At 35.0% G+C, this 21,306-nt stretch overlaps 1 pseudogene; it reads right to left on the minus strand.

Moving 5' to 3' along the window:
* Window positions 1–7,835: 7,835 nt before the first annotated feature.
* LOC137952396 (preprotein translocase subunit SCY1, chloroplastic-like) lies at window positions 7,836–8,248 on the minus strand (annotated as a pseudogene).
* Between the last annotated feature and the right edge of the window lie 13,058 nt (window positions 8,249–21,306).

A 21,306-nucleotide genomic window follows, 5' to 3' on the forward strand; every position in this document is an offset into this window, starting at 1 on the left:
TTTAATTAAACGTAGTATAACTTTGTAATTATATAAGCTGATGTCTTTCTGTTCTTTCTCTCCCACAAGTTAGGATTTAAACCACTACAAAGAAGGTCACAATTAGGACAACTATTTAATTAAAGATTTTGTAATCAAAAGCTCCATCCAGCATGTACGTAACAGTTTCAAAACCTGAAAAACAGAGCAGACGTACACAACCCGGAAAGAGTTAAAAGAAAACAGAGAAGCCGAGAAGAATTACGATAAACAAATCCACGAAATGGTTGCCTGACCTCTGTGTGGATTATCTATTTTGAAAGTTTTTTTTAACTCATTTTAAAATTTTAGTTTATCTAAGACTTTATATTGAGATTGAGTCTAAAATCTTTCTTTGCACTTGACTTCAGATCATAGGACTACCCCAATGCAGTGTAAACGACTAAGGATAATTGTTGAGATTTCCCCTCCTAATGGTCTATCTCAATTCTCCTTTCTCTCTCTCTCTCTCTCTCTCTCTCTTTGTCTACTGCCTTCATTTAGTAGAGTTCAATTTTATGTGCAGGTTTGAGGCCAGTGGAAGCCCCTGAGATATGGGAGCGTATTGCATAAGCTTGAGAAAGCAAGCTTTTTCATCATATATTTATGAATACTTCTAAAATTGCTTTATGTTTTTTTCCCTTTGTTGATATTCTTGCTAGGTGTATGTTTTTGTTAGGGTAATAAACATGATTGATGGATTTTCATAACAATGCTATATTTTGCAGTACTTATTTTTTTCACAAATGTGATGAGTATTTTCTTTGCAAGTGCCTTGAGGTGTTAGGTGTATATATGACTAGCTACATTGAGTTGTATTGTTTCCATTTTCCGAGGGGTTGTTGCAGTTTTGTAGAATTTTCTGCTCCTTACCATCTTTTTTTTTTTTTTTTTTTTGGGTAATAGAGGAGAGGACACACCACCCTCCCCCTCACTTTCATCACTAGTTGTACCCTTTGGTTCATCGAGAAAGAGAGGGTAGGTCCCTTCCCCTGTCACAAATATAACTCTTATTTCTCAAAAGGCTAGGCAGGCCTCACTAGCTACCCACGAAGTAGGGAGGAGCAAGGACTTCTAACTTGCCTCCAAAAGAAGTTGTCACCACTCCCTCCCAGTGGCGCCTGGTCCTTTCTTTCTTCTTTCATTCCATTTTTCCTCTTTCACTAAAGCTTCTCCCCATCTCCATCGTCGTCTCCGGTGATGCTATAGCTATCTGGTTACCATTATATTGCAAGGTATGAACAAGAAGAACAACCAAAAAAATAAGCATGAGCATTAAAAATATAAAGTAACGGATATCCATGGCAAGATATACTTACGAAGCCTCAAAATAGGCTTTTATGCTACTGCTCTCATGTGAGTCTTGTATCTGTGAAACTGGGGACATTTCTGTTTGAGGCGCGATAGGTTGGATTAGAGGCATTGGGTGAGATTTTCTCTATTTTTTAACTCATTTTAAGATTTTATATTGAGATTGAGTCTGAAATCTTTCTTTGCACTTGACTTTAGATCATAGGACTACCCCAATGCAGTGTAAACAACTAAGGATAATTGTTGAGATTTCCCCTCCAAATGGTCTATCTCTGTCCCCCTTTATCTCTCTCTCTTTTTGTCTAGTGCCTTCATTTAGTAGAGTTCAATTTTATGTGCAGGTTTGAGGCCAGTGGAAGCCCCTAAGATATGGGAGCGTATTGCATAAGTTTGAGAAAGCAAGCTTTTTCATCATATATTTATGAATACTTCTAAAATTGCTTTATGCTTTTTTGCCTTTGTTGATATTCTTGCTAGGTATATGTTTTTGTTAGGGTAATAAACATGATTGATGGATTTTCATATCAATGTAATATTTTGCGATACTTCTTTTTCTCACAAATTTCTGATGCTATTACAGAGCCTATAGACGACTATTTTATTTACAAGTGCCTCCAGGTGTTAAGTGTATATATAACTAGCTACATTGAGTTTTATTGTTTCTATTTTATTGAGAAGACTTTGTGGCCTAACGGTATGGCACAAGGCAGCTAGACATCTGAGTTCAAATCCCAGAAAAGTCATATTACTCTTATTGTGTACTAAATATTTTTTATTTTCTTAGCCAACTATTTAGTGATATTGGTTTGAGCTTTCAACCATAGATTTTTTACTTAACATATTTTTTCTTGTATTTCTCTTGTTCAACCTCCTAAGAGCAATTATTTGCAAGGATTTTGACTAAAATGACTTGTAAGACAAATTTAGCTAGAAAAAAAAAGTTAGCTATTATTGGAAGATATGAATATGTTGGAGTGTCATTTATGTAATTAGTTTATGTTTTTGTCGCTTCTTTACTCTTACTAGGATGAAGGGTATAATTGTAATATTGGTATACAAATAGGTCTTAAAGGGGAGGGTCTGGAATAAGTCCATTACCCTATTCTTCCTCCTCTTTTATCCAAATTTGTCACTCTTCTACTCCTTCTACTCTTCTTCTTCTTCTCACCCCTTAATCCTCTTCTACTTTTATTATACATCATGGAATTCTTAGTTTCAACATGGTATCAAAGCTTGCAATGACTTGACATGGAAAAGGAGAAGGAGAAGGAAAAGAAAGGGAGGAAGAAAAAGAAGAAAAAAAAAGGAGTTTCTCATTTTTCCTTTAGTTTTCTTTCCCAATTCATGTATTTCATTGGATTTGTAACTCTCTTAATTTACATTATATATATATAATTATATATCTTTGAAATTTTATTTGAGTCTAGTTTGCAACTTGAAAAGAATCATTGAAATCAGATTTTTATAGAAAGAGAAATCACCATTTGAAGCAGCAAAGGTCAAGCAAAAGAAAAGATTCATGCGGCAGTAGAATGCTTCAATGTTTTTGTCATTTTTTGCCATCAAGAACGAAAATTTATATGAAAAATTGTATATATAAACAAATATCTATAAGGCTATTTTCTTACCTATTCAGCCAATTCTCAATCTGAGTTTTTTATATGGATATATCGATCTCGGAAGAGTCAATAGTCATGCTGGCTAAAAGTACTTAGTTCGGCCAGATTACAGAGACTGAAATCTATCAGATTATTTATCTCAAAAGAAATATATTTTTTGAAGAGGAGTTATTCTTAAATGAAAGGTATTTAAGTCTAGTTTTATAAAGAGAGTTTTTTATGTCAATCTGATCTATATTTAAGGAGATATTCGCATTGGAATAATCAAAGGTCATGTTGGTATCCAATTGCAGGCAAAGATCCGAATTTAAGCCGAATTTGTTGCTTCATTTTTGTAGTTTTTGTTAATGATCAACCATATCAGGAAAGTATCTCATGATCTACCCTTAGAAAGTTTTTATTTGTTAACTAACAATATTAGGAAAGAATCTTTAGAAGATCATCTTATTTTCTTTAACTTTCCTAGATGTATTTTCTATAACTTTCCTTGATGTATTTGTCAAAGAGAAAGAATCTTTAGAAAATTATCTTATTTTCTGTAACTTTCCTTGATGTAGTAGTCAAAGAGAAGAAGTGTTCATAATATGAATTATGGCATTTTAAAAAAAAAGTAGTTATTTAATGTTGAAAATTACAGAAGTGTCTATGTAAGGATATTTTGATCTTGGTTCAGATTCAAAACGTTTATTTCTTCTCTAGATATGAGAAATCCTTGCAACATATTAACATCACATTGGAGAAATACTCGGTGTACTTATCCCCTTATGAAGTGAGCAACCTCGCTTAACCTATCAAATCCTTTCAAGCTATAAATGGTCTAGCCTCAAGCTTTGCCTTCAATTTTTTATATTGCCTTTTGGAATCGGTTTCATTCTATAATTATATCTCTAAGCATGAACTAGATTCAGAAATGGGACACTTATGTCATTGACTGCTAATTAATTGGTTTAATATGGCTACCTCTCGGTTAGGTGTCTGAATTAATCAACGATGCAGTAAGCGTGGAAGCAACATCCACTACTGTTTTATTCACTCTTCTCTATTTTTTAGATGACCTTGCGGCTGCTTTCGGAACCAGCAACACTCAGAGCAGTTATTTTTTTTGAGAAGATTAACAACACTTGGTTCAACTTATTGGCAGCTTATTACTCAGTTCTAACTTATTATTCGGTGCACATCTTCCTTATTCAAGGATGGACTCACTGTGGATTATTTCATGTGTATTTATTATGTGTCTTTATTATTCTTAAAAACTTTCATTATTTGGTATGTGTTATTTGGACATTGGCTCATTACCGCAGCTGCTATTGTGTCTCATTGATTGAGACATTATTATTGAAGGACTACTCGGTTGCTTGCCTTAGTTCATTATTTGCTAACTATTGTCAGCATTGGTTCATCTGATGAAGAATTTAAATTCCTTAGGAAAATAAAGCACATGATGACCCGACTTCTGCAACTTATCTTCCTCATTACCCATTTCCCTTTGGCAGTGTTTCTCCTACCATCTTTTATTTGACTCTTGTTTACCACCTTTGGCCAACCCTTTTTGGTGCATGTTATGGTTGGTCATTTATATATATATGGGTGTTTTTAACTCTATTAAGACTTTTTATTGGTACCCTTGGGTTTTCTATCGTCGTCTTGTGAATGAGGGGCATTACCCACTTTAGTGATTATTATCATTATATTTGTTTGAAATCATTTGAGGTTGGTGTCAACTTATGTTTTATCACCCATTTCTACCCTTTGAAAGTCTGTGCCCGATTTCGTACGTATCCTTGGGACACCATGATGGAGGAAATTTTTACTATATTATGTTATTTGTTTTAAGCTGGGATCACTACCATTGCCTCCCAACTTGAAGGGGAGTGTTGGAAGATATCAATATGTTAGAGTGTCATTGATGTAATTAGTTTACGTTTTTGCCTCTTCTTTACTCTTAATAAGGTGAAGGGTATAATTATAATATTAATATTTTATCATTTATAAATAGAGCTTAAAGGGGAGGGTTTGGAATAAGTCCATTACCTTATTCTTCCTCCTCTTTTCTCCAAATTTGTCACTTCTTCTTCTTCTCACCCCTTACTCCTCGTCTACTTTGATTATACATCATGAAATCCTAAGTTTCAATATCTATCTGGTTGATTTATGTTTTTTACTACTTGGTGAGAATTTGGAGCAATGGCCAAATAAATCTCATCCTCATTCCTTGACAACCTCCTGGGTGCCTTACTAGTGCATGCAAAAAAAGGATTTCTCCATTCCATAAGTAAAAGAAGATGTTTCATCACATCTCGCAGGATGGTAATCCTCCTGGATAGAACCAGTAGGTTCAACATTCATAGCCAAATGACAATGGTCCAAATGAGACTGCACATGAGTGTTTGGCTCCCGCCTAACGCTTTGCATAAGAAAAAAAAAAAGGAAAAAAATTCAAGAGCAGTAAAAAATAATACACAACACACATGTGAACTTACTAAACTTTCACTCATGTTGTAAATTCAGACATAGTTCTAATATCACTTGATTTACAGTCACCATCATCTTTATTGGTTATCTATTAATCATGGATATGCCTGTTATTTATTTAAAATTTGAAGACATTTTCTCATGCAATAATATATTTTGTAAGAAACTCTGAACATACAAATAAACACCAAGAGGCCTTTTCCACATAAGAGCAAAGAAACTAAATGATTTTGTTGGGAATCGAACATAGATTCTCAAGTTAAAGTGGTGCCTTGTCCATTAGGCCACAAAGTCTTCAACGACTCTTAACTCTTCCATTACAAAATTCATGGACCGTCCAATAGATAAATAAAACGCAAGAGGAAGGATTGGGTTCAAATGGTATTGCATTTTAAGACATATAGATATTGTACCTTGGAGGTTATTTGTCATTGCAACAATTTCTAAACATTCAACCACGCAATATGAATTTGGGTCCATAAAGAATGCCACCTACAAAGTTTATTTCATATAAAGCTTGGACATCTCAACCACGTCTACGATTATGGTTTAGAAATCATGTTTTTTTTTATATTTGATGTTTTACTAACCCTACCTTAAGCTAGAATTTCAGATAAAGCATGTGCCTTCTCACAATCTATCTGGCACATGCAGTTTTAAAATAATTACTTATAAAATTTTATTATTTTTTCTTATATTAAAGTGAAGGTAATGAAATGAAATGTGTAAGATTTTTTAAAACCAGAAATTAATATTTTAAAAAAATTATTTACAAAATAACCTAAATTTATAATTTTAAAAAGCAAACTAATGTGGATGGATTACATGGCATTTACTGACATTGCAGATGACTTGGCTTACCAATGACATGTTGGGTGACATGGAGTAAGGCACTATGGGTGATGATGTGGAGTAAGGCACCAATGACGTGTTTCACCACGCAAGCGATCGTACATGTCACCTTGTACTCATGTGTAGTTGATCGGTCAAATTTAGGTATTTGTGAAATTAAGTTGGTTATTTGTGTTATTATTTTAAAAAAATTAGATAGCGATTTTGAGAATGTGATCGAAAGATTTTGAGATTTTGTAATTGAATAACAGACCTTTAACATCTTTTTAATTACTGACTGTTTACGTTAATAGGATTATATTGATTAAAATAATTAATAACATTTATTAATTAATGTTCATTAATTATTTAAGTTACAATTTTACAATTAGATTTATACTTTAAAAAGTTACAAAATATTTTTCTCGATTCCGAAGAAACCAGGAGAAAAGTCTGTGTCTGAAACTGACGAATTCCACACTTTCCAACTGTCTTTTCTCGGTTCCGAAGAAACCAGGAGAGGTCCTAACTAACTGAATCAGTCCTAACTAACTGAATCCAAATAGATTGAGCATCTATGATTACTAACAACAAACTAAATCAAAATAGATTCAGCATTTATGATTACTAACTGGCATCAGTAGAATCCGAGTGACAGTTGCCAATTTAGGCAACTCTTTCCTGATTGGATTTGAATCAGAATCAGGATGCAACTACAAGTAATTTGCCGCGTTGTAAACCTATAAAATCCGCCTCATTCTCGTCGGTTTTACCTTCTTCCAGAGACTGCAGTGAGACTGAGATGGCAGAGAGTGGGAAAAGAAAGCGTTGCCGCAAGGTCGTTACAGACGAAGAAGCTGACTTACTGGCGTTTCTTGAGAAGAAGAGGCTGAAGCTAGAAGAGGAAGAGCGGCAGCCGAAGAGGAAAGCCGAACCGGAGTTGCTGGAATCACTTGCTAAGCTGTACAGCGATTTCACTGAGCCCGTATGGCTGGGCCAGAAGAGGATCACCAAGACGGACATACATCACCATCATCAGAGGTTCTTCATCCCTCGCTCCGTTGTCCAAAAGCTGAAGCCTCACCTGAAGTGTTGGGAGAGAGGTGAGATCGAACCCCACGATGGTTCGGGCATTTACGTCTCCGTGATGGATCCCTTAGGGTGGCGAAGGGAGCTGAAGTTGAAGCGGTGGCCGAGTCTGCAGCAATGGACTCTCCTTCATGGCTGGCAGGTGCTCGTTGACGTCAACGAGCTACGGGAAGGAGACCATATTGTCATCTGGGCGTACCGTCATGGCCCCAATAACCAGCTCGGCCTCATCCTTCAACGAATGCCTCTGTAACTTTTCAACGAGAAGGACGACGAGATTCAAGAAGCCAGTGCGTGCATAATTTTCTTTCTGAGTCACTGTAATTTCTGTTGTTCGATGTAAGTACAAAATTATACGAGTTCTGAATCATAGAAAATTCATTATTTGGTTGTAATTCTTTCTAAAGGGGAAAAAAGACAGCGGATGTATCAATCCCAATAGGAATTTTCTGGAAATTCCAAATTTCCTTTCTTTAGGATACAGAAAAACAGTATTCATCGAAAATAAATAAACCTTTGCAAAAATAGATACTGCTCCGCAATCAGACATGTTTTCATCAGCCCCCAAATTTCAATGTTCTTGTACTTGTGGGATATTATCTCTGCTTGAACTTTCTTGCAGTATCAGTAGCACATCCAACAAGAATAAGCAACGGATGTGCCAGCAAACCCACGAAATGCAGTCAGATGCGTGGTTTGCCAGAAAGGCCGAACCCAGAACCGATATCCGACTGAGAACCTGCATTCCAAACTTTGTTGCAACGTCAACAAAGTACAGAGCAAAAACTAGTTCTTAAAGAAAGTGGTTCTTAATGTACTTCGGTTTCGATGAAGACAGCTGTGCTCTTGCCAGGTCGAACAAGTGGAATTGAAGCACCCTGCCGCTTCAACTGCTCACTCACATCATTTTTTCAGAACTGAAATCCAGACGCTGATTATACAAAGTGTGGTTTGAGAATCCTTTTTTTTTTGTTGGTGTAAATAAACAGGCTTTCAACATTAGATTGCTTCATTCATGATCGTACACTATGTCAAGAACTTATTTTGATAATACTAGAAATGTAAGGGCCACATCTACATCATACAGACATTTGGAAATATGTTATTGAAGCCTGCATTAGATCATGGTTCTGTTGCCTTTTCCTTCATTTTTATGAACCTCCATTACTGGACCCTCCATAATTTACAGTCTACTCATTTGGTTCCTAAAAATTGGAAGGAAACAACTAGGATGAATGGACAGATAAATAAAAGGATTTCAACATTTTATGGCTTCATTCAAAATGGTACACCATACCCAGAACTTATTTGATAACATATAGAATGCAAGAATGTCATATAGACATTTGGAAATATGTTCTTAGAGCCTGATTGGAGCATGGTTCTGCTCCTCTTTCGTTCATTGTTATAAACCTCCATTACAGGACCCTAATTTTACAGTACTCATTTGGTTCCTAAAAATTGGAAGGAAGCAACTAGGATGAAAGGAAGAGATACATACCCAGGGTGCCCATGCTAAGCCATAGAATACCCCCTGCAGGCAAAACATATGTAAGAAAACTCCTTCTCCAAAAGGTAAAGCCGTAGAATATAACGTATTGACTCAGCCTAATGTAATCAAGTTTTTGGTCAGGTATCATTAGGACTACAAATTAACTTACCATATTTCTTTTAAAATTTTAGTTCACGTACAAATTCAAAGTATGTTTTTCCTCCATGTTGAAATCAAAAGAATGATAAGATAGTAGGCAAAAAATCACCACATGTCGTCATGCTCATAAGTGATATAGAGATATTTGAGTTCACATAAATGTGAAGATGGAAAATACTAGGAGCAGTAGAGTAAAATCTGGGTATTGAAGAAACTCAAACTGGGTGTAAGACTGCATACAAACATTCCAGTGCGTGGCCACGTGACATTCAGGGTGTAAGACTGCATACAACCATTTCAGAAAGTAATATTCCTCGTATTTTTATGATTTACATGTTAGGCATGTATCATGGTCTTCTTATTTAACTGGAATTGACTGCAACATAACCAAATAATTCAAGTTAACACTTCTCATCAAATACCTGCTTATGAAGGTAAAAAGAGTTGTTCACCTATTGAAGATAGGTGTTTGCTTGAAATTGCAATTCGGTGCAAACAGGGGATTCGTCTCCAAAGGCCACAGTTGTGTTCCTGAAGTATCCTATAAGATCAATCCAATGTCAACAACTTAAATAAAATTCTGAAAGTAGATTAATGCTGAAAGTATGTGTTTTAAGCTCCTCTTATGTAATTTACTCATATGTACTGCAAAGCTTTGATTATCCCTTGCCCTCAGAGTCTCGCCCTCCTTTTGAAGCCTTTGCTACTTGTTGTCTTGCCAACTCCAGTGAGAGCCTCTCCTCAGCAAGTTCTTGTACTCGACAATAAGCAACTTGGCTCAGAAATGCTGAACATGACAGCTGAGTTTTAAAGGCAAAAAATATAGATGCATATGCCAAAGCTCAAAGGGGTCTCAAATGTCATAAAATAACAGTATTCCTCTCAGTTTACTTAATTTCACATGCTTCGTTTATAAGGGAGAGTATTTGTGTAAGTTGCTCTCCAACACTTAAGTTGCATATAAGATAGAACAATCAACTAACCATATTCTTTTATCCTATCCTCTTGTACCAGAACCTCCCTTGCTTCTCTTCTTATTCAAACTATTATTTTCTGGTTTCTATTTCTTCTTTGGTTCTCTCCTTTTTATTTCACACAAGTGAGAAGTGATATTGGACAGTCAGCTCCAAGTTAAATAAGAGTAGAATAAAAATCGAAGGGCTCTTCACAGAACACAACTTTGTGAGGAACTTTCCCTTCCAACCAACTTATGACCACAAAAATGGAAGTGGCCCTGTTTAATAAAATAACATAAACAACAAAAAATAGTGACCTTGAGGAGATTTCCCTAAAGAAATTGATTCCTTGAAGGATGACTAAACGCCCAACTTCATTTTTTGAGAATTCCAAGAGAGCCAAACATGTATCTCCACAACTCCCCCCCTCATGTTGCCTTGGAACCATCAAATTGTAGTTTAAAGCAGACAAATGAAGGAGGTAAATCAGGGACTGAGGCTTGGATTTCTAGAGCTAAAAGATACCCTCAATGCCTGAAACAGCTTAGTATAGGTATTTTTAAATGCAAAGGCTCCCAAGTTCATTTGTTTGCTTCACCAGGCTCCAAGTTCATTGTTTTGCCTTGACCAGAAAAGGACTAATGGATTTGTCTTTTCCATAATGATCCACTTGAGATTTTATTGACTTAAATATATTCTATATTTTCTCCATAGACTCTATAATACTGTAACAAAAATAATCTTCCAAAATCCTTCTCCCAGAACTTGAGAAGGGCATGCTCAAACACTGCTTCTTTAATGCCACATGAATACCAGATATGGATGATTCAATTCCTAATGTGTTCATAGTTTCTCCCAAAGAGTTAAAGCTAAAGAGCAATTATGAGACTTATTGGTGCACCATTCAATTCTGGAGGATAAGGGTCAATGTTCAGACTACATCATCTGCAAACACTTGCACAAAGGAACTGCTTCTTGAATGCAAGGAGTTAGTTCATCCTGAAAAGTGCTCAAATACATAGATTTGTTTTTCTATTATTTTTTCAATAGCATGCTCATGTACATGGTCTCGAAGCTAATCCCTGACAAATCCCTCCTTAATGAAACTTGAGACTGACAGTTGATACTAGCTCGACTCGTGACACAAACACTAACTGATAGTGATTCTAGAATTCCTTGATTGAATAACATGGTAAAACACTTACCTTGTAAACACACTCGGAAAGGACCATGGAGCAAAGTATATCCTACAAGTCAGAAACAGAGTCAGCCTTAACAGCGTAGCAGAGATCCTGAAGTTGTTTCTTCCATCTCTCGTACTTTTCTTGGAGTTTCTTCCTCTGTTCCATGTCGCTCTGCCATGGCCATTTTAACTGAGGCATAATTTTACACCCTGATCATGGAACCACGATTCTACTTTATTATGTAGGAACTTCATCTTTTTGGAAACGCTTTGCCAGAAAAAAGCAAGACAAAACCAGCCTCAGAAAGGAATTGAACGACATCGAGAAGAAGAGAATTCCATCAGTTGGAAATCAGTATATGCCGCCAGACAAATTCGGTTCCTTTAGGGAGGAGGTCTTTCTTATTTGTGAAAACCAATTACTGAAAACTGAAAAAATGGTAGGGGTGGCATCGAATAGTAGCTGTTCGTGCTCAATTAAGTAACTGAATCGAACCCGTGTGAGCCATGGTTCTGTTCGTGAGCTCACGAGCCAACTCGATTACTAAATAAAACCCTTCCGGGACTCGACAAGGACAAGAGGGGGAGCTTCGTTTTGATTTTTTTTGAAATCAAAACGAAAAAGTTTCATAAACTCTCTTCTAAAACTTTCGACAGCAAAATCCGTGATGCAAGCTACGGAGAACGATGTCGATTTTCTTCCTCACAAACCTCATTCTACCCTATCCCTCAGCATCTTCATCTCTCAACTAACTATAACCGATTTCTGGTGTTGCTGACAGAAGAAATTTGACCTAAAAGACTAGTTTGTCTAGTTTTTTATTATGATTTTGAGCTCCTCAAGATTCGATTTTTGTGTTTTTTTTTTTTTTTTTGTATCTTCAGTTTCAGTTTCCAATGCTTGTTAACAATCGGTAAGTGATGGCCTGTGTTAGCTCTTCTGTGGTTATTTCTTGTCATGTTTGCTTTTCAATATGTTACTAATGAATTTTTGTTTAACTTTTTATGATTATTTTGTCAAAGACGGTTGAAATGTTGGTTTAAAAATTTGTCAATAATATTCCCTTTTTATCAGTTTCAGATGTTATCAAATGCTTAAACCTGTTGAACTAGCAAAATCCTGCTTGGTATGTGTTGTGTATAGTGGAAGGCCAGAGGACCCAGTTGGGTTACGATCCTGAATGATATTTTGATTAAATTTTCTCTCTTGATGTGTGTTTTCAATGCCACTAATTGTTTCATAATGAGAAGAAGTATTAAAAATTACAGCAGAAAATAAATACTTTTAGAGAGGTGAGCACACCTGAGAGTAGAACAACGGTGGAGGAAAAGAGTATAAGTGGAGATGATCCTCTTGACTCAAGACATGAACTTCAACCGCATTACTCAGTTCTTGTCCTGAGGGTGTTAGTGTTAATGACTTCATGTGCACTGGAAAACAGTTTCCAGTGTTAGTGCCCCGACATGAGAAAAACATAAGAAATAAGAGAATGCCAAAACCTTTACAGTACACTTAATTACAACATAATCCTTAGACCCCAAATTAGATAAAACAACCATTATTACTACATGAATAAGTTATTTAATGTATAATTAAATATATTAATATATTTATTAATTGAATTAGATATTTTATTGTGCATTAATATGGTAATTACGTGAGTCAATGAAATACACACATGATTAATTACAAGTAATCAATAAATAACGTTATAAATAATTTTTTAATAACATAAGATATGTTTTAATATTAAAAACCACTAATTAAATACAATAATAAAAAATTTTATATAATAAATAAATTGATATATTTATCAATAACTAAATATATTTTATGTATTACTAATTAATAATATATTGTCACAAAATTTAAAACTATTGGTTTAATTAATTATAGCAATGGGATAATTAAACCAAAATAATTTATCAAATATTTATTTTAATAATATTTTAATTATGACTATTAAATCACTATTTTAATATAGTAATTATAAAATAAATATATTAAATAAATAAAAATAATTATTTTATAAAAAATATTATAAATTAGTGATTTTTATGACGATAGTATAATTTTTCCTAACTTAGGAAAAATTAAACCATCATCTTGCACTTCGTCTTTCTCGGTGACGAGCCAAAAGGCAACGCCGACAAAGGCGGGGCTCCGACGGTACGCCGAGAGGGAGAAGTCGGGAGGCCGAGAGGCTCTGCAACAGATGCCCGGCCTCCCATGCTCTGCGTTGGATGTCAAGAGGGGGAGGAGAGGGGGGAAGAGAAGTCGTCGTCGAGGGAGGAAGGCCTCCCTCTCCTCTCCCTCTCAACCTCCGTCGTAGAGCCTCTCAACCTCCCGTACACTGCGACGGAGGTCGAGAGGGAGAGGTCGTAGAGAGGGAGACCGGAGAGAGATACCGAAGCCGAGAGAGGGAGGAGAGAGATGGATGCCGAAACTGAGAGAGGAAGCACAGAGATGGATGCCGAAGCCGAGAGAGGGGGTGTGGGAACGAAATGAGAGGGGCGCGCTCGTTTCATATACATGAATGCCAAAATTGGGCGGAAAACATTTTCCGTCGTTTACGCTTTGGACATGATCTCCTGAGTCATGTTAGTCATGTACATGACTTGAAGTCCGGCTCTCCACTAACAACCTCAGGACATGAACTGAGTAATGCGGTTGAAGTTCATGTCATGAGTCTAGTTGACTAAGCCACCCCCCAAGTGCGAAGATGAAGATCATGTAGATGACTGACATGATCTTCATGTTGGAGATGAATATGAACTTCAAAAATCTGTTTTGTTGATTAACCACCCCTTAAAGAATCTCATTTGAAAATTGATGTTGGCATGCTGAGAAATCATGGATTATTATGTCAGGGCCTGAAAAATCTGAGTCATGGAGTACCGTAGAGGCAGTGAGCAAATTTTCATAGGCGCGTGCTGGATGCTTGGCAAGTACCTGATTGTTATTCTGATTGGCAAACAGAATGTGTTGGCCTACTATATTTGTTCAATATCTGGTTGAGGCTGCATTTTGTCAAGCTATAAAATCAACTTTTGACATTCCAAATGGGATTTAGAACTTACTCTCCATATGCATTTATTTTATATAGTGTTTGGGATTCCAATGATACTGTTGTAAAGATTTGGCCTCGAATTTTATATTTTATTTAATGAATTTTTTGCTTTCTTGTTTTTAGGTGATGGGTTCAAATTTAATTTGACACACAATAGTTCCAGTTCTGGGTACAATTTTTGTTTGTTTGGCCTTGGAAGGGCCGTGTCCTCCTCCTCACTCAAGGTTATTTGCATACTTTTTTTTTCCTCTCTAGTTGAATTTTGGATAGTTTATATACATTTTGAACTACCTTTTTTCTGGACTGAGAATATAACCTTTGATTTTGGTGCTTGTGTTACATTTTTTGCATGTTATTTGACATACTAGTTTGTGTTATGCTATAGAAACATCATGCCCAGGTGAGGTTCTCCATGTCTGGGTCATACCTTCGGTTTTGTAGGCCTATCTAGTGCTTAAGGTGTTTGAAAAATATCAAAATTAAGACTTGGTTCGGGCAAAATTTTATACCTTATGTCCTTGTTCATGATAAAGAATATAAAATTTAAACTAATAGTCAAACTATCAATTCAATCATAGCCATAAGTCCATTGAGGAAAGGGCGAGGACTCTCTGAGCCTTTATCCCTACCCGGGCTCTACCTAGACCATATAGTAGTGAAAAACCTGCACAATTAACAACATATTTTAATAAGGGGAAGAAGTGTATAAAAGTCACATTTTGTTTATAAGTCATGTTTTTAAATAAGTCACATTGGCATAATAAGTTTAGATGGGTATTTTTTTTTATCAGACAATAATAAAATTTATTCTTTTGTTTTTGTCGTAGGTGGATATTTTGCTCATGCAAACGGGGACTTAGCATAATGTTTTCTAGCATGAAAATAAAAATTTGGAGTTTATAAATGTATATTAGATTTATAGTTTTTGTTTGGGTGATGGTAAATTTGATATTAATATTTTATTTAAATCTTTGTGTTCAATTGAATAAAGTTTATGCATACTATTATGCAATGTTTATGAATAATTTTATGAAGTTTATAGATAATTTAAAGTAGGTTTATGTACAAAGGTCATGCCCAATTTTATGTAGAGGTCATGCCTTATTTTAAGTAAAATTTATGCATGATTTCATGTACAATGCATTTGATATATATTTTATGCAAAATTTTAAATGGAGGTTGGAGTTCGAACTAGGCTCGAGCTCAAGCTTGAACTCGATTAAATTTATTGGGCTCAAGATTGATTCCAATTTTAGACTAAAGGATGGGCTCGACTCGAGTTTGAATTCGAAGTATTTAAATCAAGCCCAACTCGAACATATGCAGGTTCAAACTCGGCTCGACTTGATGCCACCCCTACCACTGCTTTTTTTTTAGTTCAATCCCATCAGACAAATGAATATGGTAGTTTATTGGGAAAAAAATGAAACTATCATAGAAATTCAAATAAATAACAAAAAAATTACTCAAGTGGATACGGTAGTCTCCCTTGCGTACACGATATTTCTTTTGTAAGAGCAAAATAAAAAAATGAGTTCACATAGTTTAAGAATAAAGATTTTCAAATAAAGGTACGACATTATGGTAAATTTTTTATTTATTTTTATGTATATTTTCATGTAATTTCTCTTATATCAAGTAGATGAATCAATGAAACATAAACTATTGATGCACAACTTCCACATTTGGTGTTTAAGTGGGTGAATTGGAAGTTATTCACTATAGGGTCCATATTGTCAACATACTCAAAGTTCCATTTGGATTGCTCCACCTTATTTTCCATAAACTGCTTCAAATGAGTTCACCAATTAATCGGTTATTTCAGCCCATTCGCATCAACAAACCCTCTAGGAATCGATATTTGTTTTATGCTAACTTTTTTCCAAGTAGGGATATCTAAGTAATTTTGGTCAACCCTAGAGTATCTATATTTTAACTTGAAATCATATTGCATTTTATCAATAAAGCTATAGTTGAAAGGTACATACAAAAATTATTCATCAAAATTAGAGCCTCAATCAATGGTTCAAATCGTCGACATTGATCAATATCAAGATTGAAGGAAACCTAATTGCCAGTTGATCGACGGTCTAAGTTATAACTCTCGACAATAAAAGCATAAAGCTTTTGTCAAAAAGTTAGTCAATTATCAAAATTAAAGTTTTTGTTAAAATTTAGATCAGTTATTAAGATCAAAAGTTATAATCAGTGATTAAGATGAAGTAGAGTGTAACATATCAAAAGCGACCCACATGTCTCGGATGGCATTATGGTAAATAGAAAAATTATTTAATTAAACGTAGTATAACTTTGTAATTATATAAGCTGATGTCTTTCTGTTCTTTCTCTCCCACAAGTTAGGATTTAAACCACTACAAAGAAGGTCACAATTAGGACAACTATTTAATTAAAGATTTTGTAATCAAAAGCTCCATCCAGCATGTACGTAACAGTTTCAAAACCTAAAAATAGAGCAGACATACACAACCCGGTAAGAGTTAATAGAAAACAGAGAAGCTGAGAAGAATTACGATAAACAAAGCCACGAAATGGTTGCCTGACCTCTGTGTGGATTATCTGTTTTGAAAGTTTTTTTTTAACTCATTTTAAAAGTTTAGTTTATCTAAGACTTTATATTGAGATTGAGTCTGAAATCTTTCTTTGCACTTGACTTCATATCATAGGACTACCCTAATGCAGTGTAAACGACTACGGATAATTGTTGAGATTTCCCCTCCCAATGGTCTATCTCAGTTCCCCTTTCTCTCTCTCTCTTTTTGTCTAGTGCCTTCATTTAGTAGAGTTCAATTTTATGTGCAGGTTTGAGGCCAGTGGAAGCCCCTGAGATATGGGAGCATATTGCATAAGCTTGAGAAAGCAAGCTTTTTCATCATATATTTATGAATACTTCTAAAATTACTTTATGATTTTTTGCCTTTGTTGATATTCTTGCTAGGTCTATGTTTTTGTTAGGGTAATAAACATGATTGATGGATTTTCATAACAATGCTATATTTTGCAGTACTTATTTTTTTCACAAATGTGATGAGTATTTTCTTTGCAAGTGCCTTGAGGTGTTAGGTGTATATATAACTAGCTACATTGAGTTGTATTGTTTCCATTTAACGAGGGGTTGTTGCAGTTTTGTAGAATTTCTGCTCCTTACCATGTTTTTGTTTTTTTTTTGTTTTTTTTTTTTTTTTGTGGGTAATAGAGGAGAGGACACACCACCCTCCCCTTCTCTTTCATCACTAGTTGTACCCTTTGGTTCATCGAGAAAGAGAGGGTAGGTCCCTTCCCCTGTCACAAATATAACTCTTATTTCTCAAAAGGCTAGGCAGGCCTCACTAGCTACCCACGAAATAGGGAGGAGCAAGGACTTCCAACTTGCCTCCAAAAGAAGTTGTCACCACTCATTCCCAGTTGCGCCTGGTCCTTTCTTTCTTCTTTCATTCCATTTTTCCTCTTTCACTAAAGCTTCTCCCCATCTCCATCGTCGTCTCCGGTGATGATGTAGCTATCTGGTTACCATTATATTGAAAGGTATGAACAAGACGAACAACCAAACAATAAGCATGAGCATTAAAAATATAAAGTAATGGATATCCATGGCAAGATATATTTACGAAGCCTCAAAATAGGCTTTTATGCTACTGCCCTCATGTGAGTCTTGTATCTGTGAAACTGGGGACATTTCTTTTTGAGGCACCATAGGTTGGATTAGAGGCATTGGGTGAGATTTTCTCTATTTTTTAACTCATTTTAAAATTTTAGTTTATCTAAGATTTTATATTGAGATTGAGTCTGAAATCTTTCTTTGCACTTGACTTCAGATCATAGGACTACCCTAATGCAGTGTAAATGACTAAGGATAATTGTTGAAATTTTCCCTCCTAATGGTCTATCTCTGTCCCCCTTTCTCTCTCTCTCTTTTTTTCTAGTGCCTTCATTTAGTAGAATTCAATTTTATGTGCAGGTTTGAGGCCAGTGGAAACCCCTGAGATATGGGAGCGTATTGCATAAGTTTGAGAAAGCAAGCTTTTTCATCATATATTTATGAATACTTCTAAAATTGCTTTATGCTTTTTTGCCTTTGTTGATATTCTTGCTAGGTCTATGTTTTTGTTAGGGTAATGAACATGATTGATGGATTCTCCAAATTCGTCACTCTTCTCCTTCTCCTAAACCTTCTCTCCACTACTCTTCTTCTTCTTCTCACCCTTTAATCCCCTTCTACTTTTATTATACACCATGGAATTCTAAGTTTCAACATGGTATCAAAGCATGCAATGACTTGACATGGAAAAGGAGAAGAAGATGGAAAAGAAAGGGAGGAAGAAAAAGAAAGAAAAAAAAGGAGTTTCTCATTTTTCCTTTAGTTTTCTTTCCCAATTCATGTATTTCATTGGATTTTTAACTCTCTTAATGTACATTTTATATATATAATTATATATCTTTGGAATTTTATTTGAGTCTAGTTTCCAACTCGAAAAGAATCGTTGAAATCAGATTTTTATAGAAAGAGAAATCACCATTTGAAGCAGCAAAGGTCAAGCAAAAGAAAAGATTCAAGCGGCAGTAAAATGCTTCAATTTTTTAGTCATTTTATGCCATCAAGAACGAAACTTTTTATAGAGAATTATATATCTAAAGAAATATCTATAAGGCTATTTTCTTACCTATTCAACCAATTCTCAATCTGAGTTTTTTATATGGATATATCGATCTCGGAAGAGTCAATAGTCATGTTGGATACAGAAGAAAGAGTACTTAGTTCGGCCAGATTACAGAGACTGAAATCTATCAGATTATTTATCTCAAAAGAAATATATTTTTTGAAGAGGAGTTATTCTTAGATGAATGGTATTTAAGTCTAGTTTTATAAGGAGAATTTTTTATGTCAACCTGATCTATATTTAAGGAGATATTCGCATTGGAAGAATCAAAGGTCATGCTGGTATCCAGTTGCATGTGAAGATCCGAATTTCAGCCGAATTTTTTGCTTCATTTTTTTAGTTTTTTTTAATGATCAACAATATCTGGAAAGTTTTTATTTGTTAACTAACAATATCAAGAAAGAATCTTTAGAAGATCATCTTATTTTCTGTAACTTTCCTTGATGTATTTGTCAAAGAGAAGAAGTGTTCATATTATGAATTATGGCAATTTTAAAAAAAAAGTAGTTATTTAATGCTGAAAATTACAGAAGTGACTATGTAAGGAGATTTTGATCTAGGTTCAGATTCAAAACGTTTGTTTCTTCTCTAGTTATTAGAAATCCTTGCAACATATTAACATCACAATGGAGAAACACTCAGTGTACTTATCCCCTTATGAAGTAAGCAACCTCGCTTAGCCTATCAAATCCTTTCAAGCTATAAATGGTCTATCCTCAAGCTTTGCCTTCAATTTTTTATCTTGCCTTTTGGAATCGGTTTCATTCTATAATTACATCTCTAAGCATGGACTATATTCAAAAATGGGACACTTATGTCATCGATAGCTAATTAGTTGGTTTAATATGGCTAGCTCTGGGTTTGGTGTCTGAATTAATCAACATCCACTATTGTTTAATTCACTCTTCTCTATTTTTTAGATGACCTTGCGGCTGCTTTCGGAACCAGCAACACTCGGTGCAGTTATTCTTTTTTAGAAGATTAACAACACATGGTTCAACTTATTGGCAGCTTATTACTCAGTTCTAACTTATTATTCGGTGCATATCTTCCTTATTCAAGGATGGACTCACTGTGGATTATTTCGTGTGTCTTTATTATTCTTAAAAACTTTCTTTATTTGGTTTGTGTTATTTGGACATTGGCTCATTACCACAACTGCTATTGTGTCTCATTGGTTGAGACATTATTATTGAAGGATTACTCGGCTGCTTGCCTTAGGTTCATTATTTGCTGACTATTGTCAGCATTGATTCATCTGATGAAGAATTTAAATTCCTTAGGAAAATAAAGCACATGATGACCCGACTTCTACAACTTATCTTCCTCATTACCCATTTCCTTTTTTCAGTGTTTCTTCTACCATCTTTTATTTGACTCTTGTTTACCCCCTTTGGCCAACCCTTTTTGTTATGGTTGTCCTTTATATATATATATATGGGTGTTTTTAACTCTATTAAGACTTTTTATTGGTACCCTTGGGTTTTTTATCGTCGTCTTGTGAATGAGGGGCATCACCCACTTTAGTGATTATTATCACTATATTTGTTTGAAATCATTTGAGGTTGGTGTCAACTTATGTTTTATCACCCATTTCTACCCTTGGAGAGTCTGTACCCGATTTCGTACTTATCCTTGGGACACCATGATGGAGGAAATTTTTACTATATTATGTTATTTGTTTCAAGCTAGGATCACAACCATTGCCTTCCAACTTGAAGGGGAGTGTTGGAAGATATCAATATGTTATAGTGTCATTGATGTAATTAGTTTATGTTTTTATCTCTTCTTTACTCTTACTAAGGTGAAGGGTATAATTATAATATTAATATTTTGTCATTTATAAATAGAGCATAAAGGGGAGGGTTTGGAATAAGTCCATTACCTTATTCTTCCTCCTCTTTTCTCCAAATTTGTCACTTCTTCTTCTTCTCACCCCTTAATCCTCGTCTACTTTGATTATACATCATGAAATCCTAAGTTTCAATATCTATCTGGTTGATTTATGTTTTTTACAACTTGGTGAGAATTTGGACCAATGGCCAAATAAATTTCATCCTCATTTCTTGACGAGCTCCTGGGTGCCTTACTAGTACATGCAAAAAAAGGATTTCTCCATTCCATAAGTTAAAGAAGATGTTTCATCACATCTCGCAGGATGGTAATCCTCCTAGATAGAACTAGTAGGTTCAACATTCATAACCAAATGACAATGGTCCAAACGAGGCTGCACATGAGTATTTGGCTCCCGCCTAACGCTTTGCATAAGAAAAAAAAAAGGAAAAAAATTCAAGAGTAGTAAAAACTAATACACAACACACAGGTGAACTTACAAAACTTTCACTCATGTTGTAAATTCAGACATAGTTCTAATATCACTTGATTTACAGTCACCATCGTCTTTATTGGTTATCTATTAATCATGGATA

Source organism: Aristolochia californica, unplaced genomic scaffold (assembly GCF_029961685.1).
Source record: "Aristolochia californica isolate CCGP_79_NKW_82.1479 unplaced genomic scaffold, dmAriCali1.0.hap1 SCAF_1, whole genome shotgun sequence".
In the NCBI taxonomy this organism is placed as follows: Eukaryota; Viridiplantae; Streptophyta; class Magnoliopsida; order Piperales; family Aristolochiaceae; genus Aristolochia; species Aristolochia californica.